The sequence below is a fragment of the Musca autumnalis genome, unplaced genomic scaffold (genome assembly GCF_047663935.1).
Source record: "Musca autumnalis isolate F117 unplaced genomic scaffold, ASM4766393v1 scaffold_5, whole genome shotgun sequence".
Lineage (NCBI taxonomy): Eukaryota > Metazoa > Arthropoda > Insecta > Diptera > Muscidae > Musca > Musca autumnalis.
In genome coordinates, this window is record NW_027412088.1 from 126913846 (window position 1) to 126930916 (window position 17071).

General features: G+C 33.6%; 1 protein-coding gene across 2 annotated transcripts in view; it reads right to left on the reverse strand.

Moving 5' to 3' along the window:
* hfp (Poly(U)-binding-splicing factor hfp) overlaps window positions 1-17071 on the reverse strand; it is a 278153-nt gene that overhangs the window by 98257 nt on the left and 162825 nt on the right. The gene's annotated exons all lie outside the window — the stretch shown is intronic.

Below are 17071 nucleotides of genomic sequence, written 5' to 3' on the forward strand. Positions count from 1 at the left end.
TTCCTCAGAACATGTCATTGTTTTAAAAAGCCTCTATCACTTTGTTTTGAGTATATTTTTCAATGACAATTTAATAAATATGTCAATAAATCCCAAATGCGAGAGAATAAACTGTTCGTGTGAACAGTTTTTGAAATAAGTGTTGTAGAAGATATGATACAAAATACCGCTGAAACAACATGTAATAAGCATTTTAGAGTTTCAGAATGTTCTGATGAATTTCTAAGAACATTATTTGGAAGTTTTTTTGTAGAAGGTTACTTGGTTCAACTCCCAATAGTTTAGCTGATATCGACCAGAATTCTACAGATCGATTTTTTAGAAAACGGTAAGATTTATCAAAATAGACATTGAAATAGCAAAAATTCCAGCAAAGCTGAATTTTGGTGGAGTGCTAGGGTTTGCCATTAGAAGCAACGTCCTAAAAGTCCCTATCGATCCCATGTATGCAAAAAAGTTGTTTGGGGTCAAAGGTCAAAAAGGGGTTTTTTAGGTTTTCGGATTTACTTTTTGACTAAAGTAAATATTGTAGGCAGAAAAATTATCTACAAGTTTGGTCTGTATAATTTTTTCCTAGAATGAACCATTCTTGAGGTATAGCTGTTCCATTTGCTACAAGTGTCATGTAAATGTCTCTATTATTAAAGATTTTACAGCCATTTTTTCATTATTACGGATATAGACCGTAGGGTTAAAGCCGAATTTTAGAAAAAGTAAACAAGGTAAAGTCATGAGTGCGTTCATAAATGCTGTAAAATGATGACATGTAAATGTTAATATATATATAAATATATGTAATAATATAATAAGAGGCTTCTCTCATATCAATGAGTGTACCTCGGTTCATATTGTTCAATGATATGGGACCTAGAGTCTATCGCCGTACGGCGCACACTGTAAAGTAAAAAAAATCAAACTATAAAACTGAGAAATGTTTTCCATTGTATCCATTATAGATACTCTGTTGACTAATATTTTGTTTTTACTTTGTTGTTATTCTAAATATTCTCTCAGCTACTCACTATCCAATGCAAGAAACTTTACTGCACCAAATTTTAAGAAAATTTTTGCAAAATATCAAATTTCATATTTGTTTAATTCTTAAATGAATTCTTAATAAAACTAAATTCTTAATATAAAATCGTCAACAATTTAAATGGGAACATTTAGTTATATTTAAATATATTTTTAATTAAAATAAACATAAATTGGTTATTCAAGTTAGTAGACATGTTTTTACTTCAAATCAGTATTAAATTAAATTATTAAATAAACGATTTTGTAAAAAAATATTTGAGTTAACATTCTTAACATATCGTGTTTAAACAATGTGCCAAACAATTTGTTTTCTTAAGTATACCCAACCTTGAATCCTTATGAAGAGAATTTCGATACATATTTCGTTTTGTGAAGATTTACTTGGCTGAAAACACGTTTAACATTTGCTGACGAATGTGGTAATACCTACCATTATCTTCTTTAAACTTTTTGGTCTTATTGGAAAAATATATGAACCACCAATCTAATATTACAAATGCGAAATAAATCCGTTTCGTTATTTTCAAATATTTCCTCAGAATCCAATAGCTTTAGTTCACGAAATTCTGAATCCAATTTTTACTTTTCAAGATGTGAAAATTCGTTAAGGATGTCAACAAATCAATAAAACAGTTTTAAAAATCAAATCTATTAAACTTTTAAAATTTCTGCACAAAGCTCAATATAAAAGTTAACGCAGTTAATTGCACAGAACAGAATCTACTACTGTTGAAATTTTTGTTCCTTTATAAATTTGCCAAAAAGAGGAGATTTTTGCAGATTTTGGAGCAATGCAATTATATATATATAGCTTGCTTCCATTGAATTCAGTTTGGTTCTTGTTAAAAATTCCTTTGCATATACACCCTAACATATGTATGTATGTGATTATTGTTTTACAATTAGTTTTTAAAATCAACTACGAATATTTGATCAGTTCTTACAAATTCATATTTTACAATTCATAAAAAATGACTGTATTAGCAAAATAAACAAAAATCGTAATTTTTTGGGTAAAAAAATGTTTGCAAAAAAATGTTTGACACATTTCTATGTAGCTTCGTGTATACCGTGACACTTTTTTTACAGGTTTTGGTGAAATTGTATATGCACCAACTGTCAGGGTCCATTGTACTACTCTGTTTTGTCAATTTTTAAAAGTTGTATAGACATTTTCATTAACAATCAAATCGATTTTCATTTATTTTTAAGCGTATTTTTAGAAAATTAACAGCGAAAACTTTGTTAAAAAGAGGGAGTTTAGTTTAGAGTTTGTAAAGATTATTAGTGGCTTCGGTCAGATTCCGATTAAAAAGATGAAGATGAAAACGCTGGAAATGGTTTCTACTGTTTTGGGGAAAAAAGTACAAAATCCACAAAATTGGTGGGTTATTAGAAAAATCTAGATCTCAGAGGTAATTTAATTGGAAATGAGGTTGTGGCATATATGGTATAATGGGGAGGGTGTGCCACGTTTTTGTTCAAAATGTTCCAATATCAACACCGTTAAAGTTTTTTTCAAATATTATTTTTGGAAAAAATATAAGCATATCTTGGCTATAAGTTTTGATATATAAATGTTATAATAATTTTGTTTTTAAAATATTTTTGAGTATTTACAAAATGTCTAAAAATTGTCACCGACGTGGATACCTACGCCAAGGGACTCTAAATATTCATTTACCATACTTCTTCCTTAAATATCAACATTTTACAATAAAGGGACGTTTTATCTATTGAAAAATCAAAAATTATACTAAAATTGACAACAAGAAACAGATCCTAGAATTCAATTGAAGTTGGTATGTTGAATTTCGATACAAAAGATATAATATTACGTCAATACGACAAATTTCTCACATTAACCCACCCCACCCCATCCTGGCATAGGCGCCCCAACCTGTTTCATAATATGAATAATCTTGGCATTTATAATTATTTTTTTATACAAATTAATTGGATTTCTATTCTGTAGGAATTGTCTTTTAACGGTATAAAATGTATTTTGGATATCACCAAAGGCAAACCAGATGTAACAAAATATACCTACCATGAACTTTTTTCGCAATACCCTGAAAAACACAATACTGCTTGCATCCTCAATCATATATTTGATACAAATGCCAGCTTTTGGGATATGATATATCATCGCTAAACTCACAATTTTCCTTTTAACGGTATTTTTGTAGCATTTGTAGTTTTCAAGAAAATCTGCGGTGGCACTGCCGCCCCATAATACCATACATATGTATACTTTTGAACCGTAAGTAAAAACATCTTCGAAAGATGAACTTCCGATTTATGTCGTATAAAATTTGAGCAGTACCAGGTATATATTGATACCCCCACTGAAAATCAGTTTAGTTCCCGCAGAGCTGGAACGCAATTGCTAATGGTCAAATACATATGTACGTATGTATGTATATCGAAAAAGTATGATATTCAAATTGGAAAGAAACAAGTAAGAAAGTATCAGTCAGCTGTATCCTCAGCCTTTGACCAAAAACAAGAAATAAGCAAACACAAGTTTAAACAGCGAGTTTAAACCAAGTTTGGAAAAAATTTTTGAAAAATTTGAGAGTTATCCTTCATACTAGCAGTTTAAGCATGTGCCGGCAGGGTGTCATGGTCTTACTTCGGAAAATAATTGTACCGTTGTAATAGGAATCGTGAAAACAACCTTCTGCAAAAAAAAAAAAAATCAAATAGATCCGAGACGAGTCCTCAAAGTCCACTTTTCCCAAATTTTGTGTGGGAGGTACCCGAAGGACTGGACTGGGTGAAATAATACGATATGCAAAGTTTGGACCAATCAGAAACTCCCTGCGAGAGTTATCTTCAGGATTTGGCAGTTTAGATGATGCCGTCAGGGTTTCTTGGAGTTTTTAGGCCAGTATCTCAGGAAGTATGGACTGCTGAAAAAAATATCAAAACTATCTGAGAGAAGCTCCTAAACTTCATTTATGGTGTGTGGTAGGTACACGAAGGAGTAGATTGATATGGTCCATATTCAAACCCGATCTATATCCGGAAGGAGTAATCCGATTTGCAAAGTTTGGACCAAATCGATTGCGCCCTTTTGTGGGGGAGGTACCCGAAGGAATGGACCAATATGGATCAACTAAGTTTGGGCAAGGTTTTTCGAAGTTCAAAATTCGGTTCGGTTGATCCGTTCGAGAGTTATCGTGCACACCAGCCAGACACTCCAGCCAGTAGGAGGTACTGATAAGAAAAAAACCATTGATTATGAAACGAATGGGGGCGTTACGATACTACTTTGTTTCAAATGTGCGTCGCAAAATATGTTATTTGCTTAATAAATATATTTTAGTCCCGATTTACAGTTGCCCAATTGTCAGTTTATGGGACAGAGATTCGAGGAAAATAGAAACACTTTGCCTCTCAGTAGCCTCTTTCTTCGATAAACTGACAATTATAGAAAGTACAATTGTCTAATGGGCATCTGCGTCAAAGATCGTCCTAAATAGTTCAAAACAAAGAAATATTTGCAATTGAACTCGACAACAAAGCCATCGACTTCAGTAATAATTCTAACAGACCGCGAGACGAAATTCGCCGGGTCCCCTAGTACATAATATAAGGTATATAAATATAAAATATAAGGAAGGGAACATAAAAAACTTGTTGGCTTCAACCCATTTTTCTACATTGATGCCAACACAGCTTCCACGTACATATATAACTTTTAATGGCCGACATCCTCCTCCTCCTAAAATACTTCATTTTAAAGAATATCAGTCGTACTATACAGAATATGTTAAGAGTTCGCGAATTCTGAATGAGTGAAAAAACTCGGATTCAGCGATTATAAAACATTTTTGGTTTTTACCATATAAAAATTCCATAATTTGTATACATTTTGCACTATATCTCTAAAACTGTTAAAATTTTTCTCAATATTTTCTATTGGAGAAATATTCGCTGGAATGTAATACACAATTCCTCAGAACATGTCATTGTTTTAAAAAGCCTCTATCACTTTGTTTTGAGTATATTTTTCAATGACAATTTAATAAATATGTCAATAAATCCCAAATGCGAGAGAATAAACTGTTCGTGTGAACAGTTTTTGAAATAAGTGTTGTAGAAGATATGATACAAAATACCGCTGAAACAACATGTAATAAGCATTTTAGAGTTTCAGAATGTTCTGATGAATTTCTAAGAACATTATTTGGAAGTTTTTTTGTAGAAGGTTACTTGGTTCAACTCCCAATAGTTTAGCTGATATCGACCAGAATTCTACAGATCGATTTTTTAGAAAACGGTAAGATTTATCAAAATAGACATTGAAATAGCAAAAATTCCCGCAAAGCTGAATTTTGGTGGAGTGCTAGGGTTTGCCATTAGAAGCAACGTCCTAAAAGTCCCTATCGATCCCATGTATGCAAAAAAGTTGTTTGGGGTCAAAGGTCAAAAAGGGGTTTTTTAGGTTTTCGGATTTACTTTTTGACTAAAGTAAATATTGTAGGCAGAAAAATTATCTACAAGTTTGGTCTGTATAATTTTTTCCTAGAATGAACCATTCTTGAGGTATAGCTGTTCCATTTGCTACAAGTGTCATGTAAATGTCTCTATTATTAAAGATTTTACAGCCATTTTTTCATTATTACGGATATAGACCGTAGGGTTAAAGCCGAATTTTAGAAAAAGTAAACAAGGTAAAGTCATGAGTGCGTTCATAAATGCTGTAAAATGATGACATGTAAATGTTAATATATATATAAATATATGTAATAATATAATAAGAGGCTTCTCACATATCAATGAGTGTACCTCGGTTCATATTGTTCAATGATATGGGACCTAGAGTCTATCGCAGTACGGCGCACACTGTAAAGTAAAAAAAATCAAACTATAAAACTGAGAAATGTTTTCCATTGTATCCATTATAGATACTCTGTTGACTAATATTTTGTTTTTACTTTGTTGTTATTCTAAATATTCTCTCAGCTACTCACTATCCAATGCAAGAAACTTTACTGCACCAAATTTTAAGAAAATTTTTGCAAAATATCAAATTTCATATTTGTTTAATTCTTAAATGAATTCTTAATAAAACTAAATTCTTAATATAAAATCGTCAACAATTTAAATGGGAACATTTAGTTATATTTAAATATATTTTTAATTAAAATAAACATAAATTGGTTATTCAAGTTAGTAGACATGTTTTTACTTCAAATCAGTATTAAATTAAATTATTAAATAAACGATTTTGTAAAAAAATATTTGAGTTAACATTCTTAACATGTCGTGTTTAATCAATGTGCCAAACAATTTGTTTTCTTAAGTATACCCAACCTTGAATCCTTATGAAGAGAATTTCGATACATATTTCGTTTTGTGAAGATTTACTTGGCTGAAAACACGTTTAACATTTGCTGACGAATGTGGTAATACCTACCATTATCTTCTTTAAACTTTTTGGTCTTATTGGAAAAATATATGAACCACCAATCTAATATTACAAATGCGAAATAAATCCGTTTCGTTATTTTCAAATATTTCCTCAGAACCCAATAGCTTTAGTTCACGAAATTCTGAATCCAATTTTTACTTTTCAAGATGTGAAAATTCGTTAAGGATGTCAACAAATCAATAAAACAGTTTTAAAAATCAAATCTATTAAACTTTTAAAATTTCTGCACAAAGCTCAATATAAAAGTTAACGCAGTTAATTGCACAGAACAGAATCTACTACTGTTGAAATTTTTGTTCCTTTATAAATTTGCCAAAAAGAGGAGATTTTTGCAGATTTTGGAGCAATGCAATTATATATATATAGCTTGCTTCCATTGAATTCAGTTTGGTTCTTGTTAAAAATTCCTTTGCATATACACCCTAACATATGTATGTATGTGATTATTGTTTTACAATTAGTTTTTAAAATCAACTACGAATATTTGATCAGTTCTTACAAATTCATATTTTACAATTCATAAAAAATGACTGTATTAGCAAAATAAACAAAAATCGTAATTTTTTGGGTAAAAAAATGTTTGCAAAAAAATGTTTGACACATTTCTATGTAGCTTCGTGTATACCGTGACACTTTTTTTACAGGTTTTGGTGAAATTGTATATGCACCAACTGTCAGGGTCCATTGTACTACTCTGTTTTGTCAATTTTTAAAAGTTGTATAGACATTTTTATTAACAATCAAATCGATTTTCATTTATTTTTAAGCGTATTTTTAGAAAATTAACAGCGAAAACTTTGTTAAAAAGAGGGAGTTTAGTTTAGAGTTTGTAAAGATTATTAGTGGCTTCGGTCAGATTCCGATTAAAAAGATGAAGATGAAAACGCTGGAAATGGTTTCTACTGTTTTGGGGAAAAAAGTACAAAATCCACAAAATTGGTGGGTTATTAGAAAAATCTAGATCTCAGAGGTAATTTAATTGGAAATGAGGTTGTGGCATATATGGTATAATGGGGAGGGTGTGCCACGTTTTTGTTCAAAATGTTCCAATATCAACACCGTTAAAGTTTTTTTCAAATATTATTTTTGGAAAAAATATAAGCATATCTTGGCTATAAGTTTTGATATATAAATGTTTATAATTTTGTTTTTAAAATATTTTTGAGTATTTACAAAATGTCTAAAAATTGTCACCGACGTGGATACCTACGCCAAGGGACTCTAAATATTCATTTACCATACTTCTTCCTTAAATATCAACATTTTACAATAAAGGGACGTTTTATCTATTGAAAAATCAAAAATTATACTAAAATTGACAACAAGAAACAGATCCTAGAATTCAATTGAAGTTGGTATGTTGAATTTCGATACAAAAGATATAATATTACGTCAATACGACAAATTTCTCACATTAACCCACCCCACCCCATCCTGGCATAGGCGCCCCAACCTGTTTCATAATATGAATAATCTTGGCATTTATAATTATTTTTTTATACAAATTAATTGGATTTCTATTCTGTAGGAATTGTCTTTTAACGGTATAAAATGTATTTTGGATATCACCAAAGGCAAACCAGATGTAACAAAATATACCTACCATGAACTTTTTTCGCAATACCCTGAAAAACACAATACTGCTTGCATCCTCAATCATATATTTGATACAAATGCCAGCTTTTGGGATGTGATATATCATCGCTAAACTTCCTTTTAACGGTATTTTTGTAGCATTTGTAGTTTTCAAGAAAATCTGCGGTGGTACAGCCGCCCCATAATACCATACATATGTATACTTTTGAACCGTAAGTAAAAACATCTTCGAAAGATGAACTTCCGATTTATGTCGTATAAAATTTGAGCAGTACCAGGTATATATTGATAACCCCACTGAAAATCAGTTTAATTCCCGCAGAGCTGGAACGCAATTGCTAATGGTCAAATACATACGTATGTATGTATATCGAAAAAGTATGATATTCAAATTGGAAAGAAACAAGTAAGAAAGTATCAGTCAGCTGTATCCTCAGCCTTTCACCAAAAACAAGAAATAATCAAACACAAGTTTAAACAGCGAGTTTAAACCAAGTTTGGAAAAAATTGTTGAAAAATTTGAGAGTTATCCTTCATACTAGCAGTTTAAGCATGTGCCGGCAGGGTGTCATGGACTTACTCCGGAAAATAATTGTACCGTTGTTATAGGAATCGTGAAAACAACCTTCTGCAAAAAAAAAAAATCAAATAGAGACGAGTCCTCAAAGTCCACTTTTCCCAAATTTTGTGTGGGAGGTACCCGAAGGACTGGACTGGGTGAAATAATACGATATGCAAAGTTTGGACCAATCAGAAACTCCCTGCGAGAGTTATCTTCAGGATTTGGCAGTTTAGATGATGCCGTCAGGGTTTCTTGGAGTTTTTAGGCCAGTATCTCAGGAAGTATGGACTGCTGAAAAAAATTTCAAAACTATCTGAGAGAAGCTCCTAAACTTCATTTATGGTGTGTGGTAGGTACACGAAGGAGTAGATTGATATGGTCCATATTCAAACCAGATCTATATCCGGATGGAGTAATACGATTTGCATAGTTTGGACCAAATCGATTGCGCCCTTTTGTGGGGGAGGTACCCGAAGGAATGGACCAATATGGATCAACTAAGTTTGGGCAAGGTTTTTCGAAGTTCAAAATTCGGTTCGGTTGATCCGTTCGAGAGTTATCGTGCACACCAGCCAGACACTCCAGCCAGTAGGAGGTACTGATAAGAAGAAAACCATTGATTATGAAACGAATGGGGGCGTTACGATATTACTTTGTTTCAAATGTGCGTCGCAAAATATGTTATTTGCTTAATAAATATATTTTAGTCCCGATTTACAGCTGCCCAATTGTCAGTTTATGGGACAGAGATTCGAGGAAAATAGAAACACTTTGCCTCTCAGTAGCCTCTTTCTTCGACAAACTGACAATTATAGAAAGTACAATTGTCTAATGGGCATCTGCGTCAAAGATCGTCCTAAATAGTTCAAAACAAAGAAATATTTGCAATTGAACTCGACAACAAATCCATCGACTTCAGTAATAATTCTAACAGACCGCGAGACGAAGTTCGCCGGGTCCCCTAGTTTTCTCATAAAAATAAAGAAGACATTTTTAAATATTTTTTCTTTAAATGAAAATAAAAACCGCTATAACTTTTACGCGCATCGGCCAATTTTGTGAACGCGAACAGATTTGAAACCAGATTTTTTTCCATAACCTCTATACCAAAAAACGAAGATGTGCTCGCAAAAAATTTAAAATTTTTTTACATGGAATTGCAAAAGAAATTTGATTTTTACCATATACACTTTGATACGACCAAAAAAGGTTATAGAGTTTAAGTATGTTTGGACGAAATTCGTTTCAGACAATTTGGAGTCGATTTAGCCACGTCCGTACATCTGTCTGGCTGGTGCGCATGAAATGAAATGAAATAATTCTCGCAGGGAGTTTCTGCACATCGTATTATTTCTTCCAGCCATGTATCAAGTTAGACTATATCGGTACACTAAAATGGCTATTGTGCCAGATAACTCTAAAACTTTCGTCCAAACTTAGTTTAACGTAATTTAATATTTCGAGTCCTTTATGAAGAAGTTTGGTTACTAAAAATTTTTGGTATATGTCAATGATTTTTTGTCAGTGGCTGAGGGTATATCTCCGCCAGCACAGATAACTGAAACTTTCTTACTTGTGTTTTGGATGTTTTTGATATGACCTCAAACAGTGAAAAGTTTTTAATTAATTTCTCGTTAGAGACGAGCTTACTGACCAAGATGCTTTTTGAAAAAGAAAAGCCGACGATACGAACACACACAACCTCCACTGTGTGACATGACATGTTTCGCCTTTGGTTTAGGAAGGCTCCTCAGACACATCGATTGTGGGGCGGCTTCGCAATCATCTAACTTTTTTCCTCTTTCAAATGCAATTTGTTTTTTACAAAGTTGAATTTTTTGTTCAAATCTTTGTATGGCTTTCATGACAAACGCTTAGCGTAGCCTTTGAAAGTTATAAGTTTGGTTCTGAACACTAACACGCCGTGACAACACTTTTTTCCATGTGTTTTTCAAGGACGTGGGTTCGAACCCCAGCCTGGCTCTAGCTGATTTTTATTTTTATTTGAAAATTTTGCCTATTAAGCGAAGGTCATTTTTTATTAATTTTTAATTAATTTCTCGTTAGAGACGAGCTTACTGACCAATATGCTTTTTGAAAAAGGAAAGCCGACGATACGAACCCACACAACAAAAACTTCTAAATTTGGGTCCAATCGGATAGAAAAGTTTAGATGAGATACTTCATATACGCTTATGTTGAAAAAATTAAACCAACTCCCCATTTATCTATGTCAGCCGTAGTTTAACAAATGGAAAATGGTCTCTCATATAAATCACAAATCTAAAAATGCTTGGTTTATTTGTTAAAAATTTTTATGTGATTTGACAGTATTACGCTTTCCAAAGTCAAATTAACATATAAATTAACATGTGTTTCCTCAGATCTTATCAGCTAATGAATAAATCATAATGTTGTTGGAGTAAAATTAGTTCCTTAACTTGAACTGCACATTACCACCAACAAAATTCACAACTATTCCATACATCATCATTGGAACACACGAGTAAAACCAACAGTTCCAAGTCATTTTCAGATCCTAAGCATGACCAATAGAGTGAGTAGGAACTCCTACGGTTAACGTTAACCCGCGCCTACCTATCGATCTTTGTTTCCATATTAATTTGTATGGGACCAAAGGTGTATTTTCACGAAATCTCTACCACATCCAAGTTTTATGGATGCTGACATTTTGAATTCCCAATTTAGGTGTTTTTCGTATTTCTGATCTGGCTGCGACGCGCATTCTAAACACCAGTAATAGGATTAAAGAACTCGCGAGTACGCATAATTTAACAGGTATATTGACTATGAAGCCCCCACAGCATCACAGTAATCTACTGCCAAAGGACAACATTAAGTGCGATAATTTTTTCAAAAAATCCTATTTTTGGGAACACTATTAACCTGGAGAATATAAATCATATATCGAAAAAATACATCCACTAGAACAGTAAAACTTTTTTTCTCGCTGTTTTTCGACTTTTTGCAGACGCTATTCTCGGTTTTATGCCTCAATATTATTTTTTTGAGTAGCAGATCGGGTAATATTAAGTATTTCTGCTAATTTCCGTTGAGATTTTCCTAGTTCAGCATGATGAATAACTAATTTTTAATGAATTAAGGGAGTGAATATTTTTCTTTTACATGAATTAAGAAAACATTATTTTGTCTGTTTTTATACCCTCCACCACAATATGGAGGGTATAATTAAATTTGTATTCCGTTTGTACCACATCGAAATATTCATCGGAGACCCTATAAAGTATATATATTCTTGATCAGGGTAAAATTCTATGTCGATATAACTGTCCGTCTGTCCGTCCGTCTGTTGAAATCAAGATACAGCTCGCAATTTTTAAGATGGAGCTTTGGAATTTGGTGCAGAAGTTTCTATTACTTTTAGGATGTTTGGTATTGCAAATGGGATACATCGGTCCACGTTTTGATATAGCCCCCATAGAACGGTACCACCCGATTTTCGGTATTTTGAAGGTTTTAGCTTCATTATCACACCGAAATGGCTGAAATTTGGTATTAAGTGTTCGTTGGTGGTATAAAACTTTCCCCCAGAATTTTGTAGGTATGGGTCCACGCCTTCATATAGCCCCCATAGAACGGTACCTCCCGATTTTCGGTATTTTGAATGTAGCCCCCATAGAAATGTACCAGCCGATTTTCGGTATTTTGAAGGTTTTAGCTTCATTTGGTAATTTGGTATTAAAAGTTCGTTGGTGGTATAAAACTTTCCCCCAGAATTTTGTTTGTATGGGTCCACGCCTTCATATAGCCCCCATAGAACGGTACCTCCCGATTTTCGGTATTTTGAAGGTTGTGGTCTCAATATTACTCCGAAATAGCTGACATTTGGTATTTAGTCTTCGTTAGTGGTACCAAACTTTCCCCCAGAAATTTTTCGGTACAGGTCCACGCCTTCATATAGCCCCCATAGAACGGTACCTCCCGATTTTCGATATTTTGAAGGTTGTGACTCAATATTCATCCAAAGTGGCTGAAATTTGGTATTTAGTCTTCGTTAGGGGTATTCAACTTTCCCCTCTAAATTTGTCGGTATAGGTCCACGCCTCCATATAGCCCCCTTAGAACGGTACCTTCCGATTTTCGGTATTTTTAAGGTTGTGACCTCAATATTCATCCAAAGTGGCTGAAATTTGGTATTTAGTCTTCGTTTGGGTAACAAAACTTTCCCAAAGAAATTTGTTGGCACAGGCCCACGCCTTAATTCAGCCCCCATAGAACGGTACCACTCGATTTTCGGTATTTTGAAGGTTTTAGCTTCGTTATCACACCGAAATGGCTGAAATTTGGTATTTAGTCTCATTTGAGTTATAAAACTTTCCATATGAATTTTGGCGGTATAGGTTCACGTTTCGATATAGCCCCCATAGAACGGTACATCTCGATTTTCCTTTTTTTTGAGGGTTGTGGCCACAACAACAAGCAGAAATGGCTGAGATTTGGTATTTACTCTACGTTCGAAGTAAAACCCTTTCCGACTGAATTTCGTCGGTATAGGTCCACGTTTCGATATAGCCCCCATAGAACGGTTCCTCCCGATTTTCATAATTGTGAAGGATGTGACGTTAATATCCCACCGAAATGACTGAAATTTGATATTTAGTCTTTCATGGGGTTATAAAACGTTCTATATCCCCCAAATTTGGTATATAGGCTTCTTTGAGTCTAACAACTTTACGCCAGAAATTTGTCGGTATAGATCGACGTTTTGATATAGCCCCCATAGAACGGTACCTCCCGATTAGAAGGTTAGCGATATTGTTTTACCGAAATTGCTGAAATTTGGTATTAAGTCTTTTTCATAAACGAAAGGAAACTAATTGTTCCATTTTACTTTAATACCACTCCTGGTGGAGGGGATAACAAGTTAAAGCCGTTCTTACTTGTTTCAATTCATTTCTTATGTTTTTTGATCATAAATATATTTTACAATAATGACCTTATAATATTATTAAAAGAAAAGAAAATAAAAACAATGCTTAATCGTTTATTTGTTGATTTCTCCAGGCAACTTAAGAGAAATACAGAAATACGCCAACGTTGTTTTTTGATAGTTTTGCACATCAATGTTGTATGGCTTTATGGCATGATTTTTAATAAAAAAAAAAACTATTTCTCAACTTAACCCAGTCAAAATAGACATTGAAATAACAAAAATTTCCACAAAGCTGAATTTTGGTGGAGAGCTAGCGTTTGCCATTAGAAGCAACGTCCTAAAAGTCCTCATCGATCACAAAATATATGTTTCCTTGAAGAGCGAAATTATACCTATTTTTAAAAAAATCCAAACAAATCGGAGCGTGTTTAGTTTATTTATTCCATTTTAGAGTCATAAATAAAAAATACCCCATTAAACCCACATGTGTATTCGAAGCCCAACGGGAACGACCCCAATAAAAACTCTCCGATTTTTTTAAGTTTTGTCCGAAGGAGGGTTGTCCGAAGGTAGGATTTGTTGCGCTGATTACGGAAAAGTATAATTTTAATCGTTTGAAAACTTATGGAAATACCTAACACATTGTGTGGTTATTTTAAGCAGTTCGCTCATAATGTACTTACGCGGCTAGTTTTTAATTTGACCTTTACATCGCGATATCTCGAAAATGGTATGTCTTTTTTGTTAAATCTTCAAATTGTACACAATTGTTAAATCTTCAATTTTTACTCTAGCCGGCTATTGCTAAGTCTTACCGGACTTTTAGGGCTTTGCTTCTAATGGTAAAACCTAGCTGTCCACCAAAATTCAGCTTTGTGGGAATTTTTGCTATTTCCCCCTTCTACGCATGTCCATTTTGACTGGGCTAATAGTAATAATAATAATTTTTATACCCTCCACCATAGCTATTTTCCGAATGATTTGAGATAGAGTACACATGTTTGTCAATTTCGAAGATGGACTACATCGGTCCCCGTTTTAGTATAGTCATATAGCCATATAACGGGTACCGCCCGATTTCAGGTATGATTACCTTTTTAGTTACATTTTCAGATCGAATTAGCTATAATTTGACAGTAAGGTAAAATCTTCTCCTCAAAAAATAAACATAGGAATAAATTTTTTATAGTCCACATATAACGGTACCTCCCGATTCTCCACCTTTTCCATAGAAAATCTTAATGCGTCGTTTCACTTTGAGTCGTCCAAAATATTCGGAAGGAAAGCTCTTACTGACCTTTCCATAAAACAGGCATGCATTTTCAGCCTGTTTTGCTCTATGACTTATTTTGGGAAACGATTTTCAAGCATTTAATACACACGGTGCGCCTTAACTAACTTTAAATGAAAGGTGCTTACACCTGGGTAGTTTTTGCAGATTCTGAAACTACAATGTTCATAGATGCGAAAAATCAAAAAAATCGCCGGATGGATTTTCAAATAAATTACGGTCAAAGTTAGAATTTTTGGGGTTTTTCTTGGTTTTCACGATTTTTCTTGGAAATCGCAAGTCCTATCGTAATGGGACTAAAAAATTGCAGCTGCGAGAATTCTCAACAAGATTGACTTTATTATACCCTACACCACTCTGTGGTAAGTGGTATTATGTCTTTGTGCATTTGTATGTAACATACAAAAGGAAACGAAATAGACCCATAGTTCCTTTTGGGGATATACATAGAATCACTTTCTGAGTCGATTTATGCATGTCCGTCTGTCTATGTATTTTTGTTCGCAACGTACAGGTCGCATTTTTTGTCCGATTCGATCTAGAAATAAGTATGCCAAATTATATCGAAATCGGTTCAGATTTGGATATAGCTGCCATATATATTTTCGCCCGATTCCAGGTATCTGCTGCACCAAAAACGCTATATATGTTTGAATTCGATGAAATATGGAATGTGTGACTGAATTCGGTCTAAAAATAAATGTGCCAAATTACATCGAAATCGGTTCAGATTTGGATATAGCTCTCATATATACTTTCGGCTGATTTGACGTAATTGCTGCACCAAACACGCTATATACTTCCGATTTTGATGAAATTTGAAATGTGTGACAGAATTTTGTTTAGTACTAAGTGTACCATATTATATAGAAATCACAGTGGTGTAGGGTATCATATAGTCGGCCCCGCCCGACTATGATCCTTTCCTTACTGTTTTTTCCCTAGGTTTTACCATTCTTGGAATATAGATGATCAAATCGGCACAATACATTGATTGTATAGCCTACTTAGGAGGCTTGCCGGTTCCACGCAAAATCATGAAAACCTAAAATAAACCTAAAAATTTGAACTTTGACCCCGATTTTTTTAAACATACCTCCAGCTACATTTTTATATAGCCCCCATAGATCTGTACCACTCGATTTCAGGTATTTTGATGTTTCTAGCTACATTTTCTGGCTTTTGGGTTCCAGTAGAAAAAAAACTTCTTCACCAAAATATGGTCCACGTTTTGTGACCGAATTAGCTATAATTTGGTTCCTAGAGGTCAAGTAACTTCTCCACTTAAAATTGTGGTCAGAAAGAAAACTAATTACTACTTACTTAGCTGGCCTATTACAGAACATTTGTTCTATAAGTTGAACTAAGAAAATATCTCCAATTCTCTCTGTTTGCTGCTTCGCTTTCTGGAATACCGCGCCTTTTCATCTCTTCATCAACTTGTTTGCTCCATCTAAGCTTAGGTCTGCCAATTTTGCGTGCACCGCAGAATGCCAATTCTGTGGCACGTATTTATACGCCTTTTTAGCGGGTTCATCATCGCTCATTCTTGATATGGCCTAGCCAACGCAATCCTTGCATCTCTATCTATACTGATGTCGTTGTATAGCAGAAACATCTCGGGTTCATACGACGTCGATATTCACCGTCAACGCAGATTGGTCCATAGATCTTTCGAAGAATTTTTCTCTCAAACACACCAAGCACTGCCTTGTCATCAGCATGGGTAGTATCAGTATGTTGTAAAGCGTTGTTTTTGTTTGACGAGATGTAGCTTTGTTCTTAAACTGATATTTAAGCCAAAGTAGCATCTGTTGAACAATATAATTCATATTTTTATTTTAAAACTTGTGTTGTTTGTTGTGTTTCCGGCGAAGGAGAAATAAAACTAATTATTCCAAATCAAATGCGTTATGTTCGGGCCGAACTGTTTATATCCTCCACAACATTAAAACACTGTATATATCTGTTAGAGTTTAACACATCAAAATACCAGACGGAACGTTTGTATGGGGACTATAGCGAACGTGGTCGACATGGTTCATTTTTAATTCTAAACATCCAAACACTAATATATTATAACTCTGTTCCAAATTGCAAAATTGTATCTATGATATTGTGAGCTCTCTCTATTGAATTTATATACTTTGTGTCAATGTTGCATATGAAATCAACTAAAAAACCTTTAAAATAGCTTTATGTAACGCTACACAACATTTTAAACTT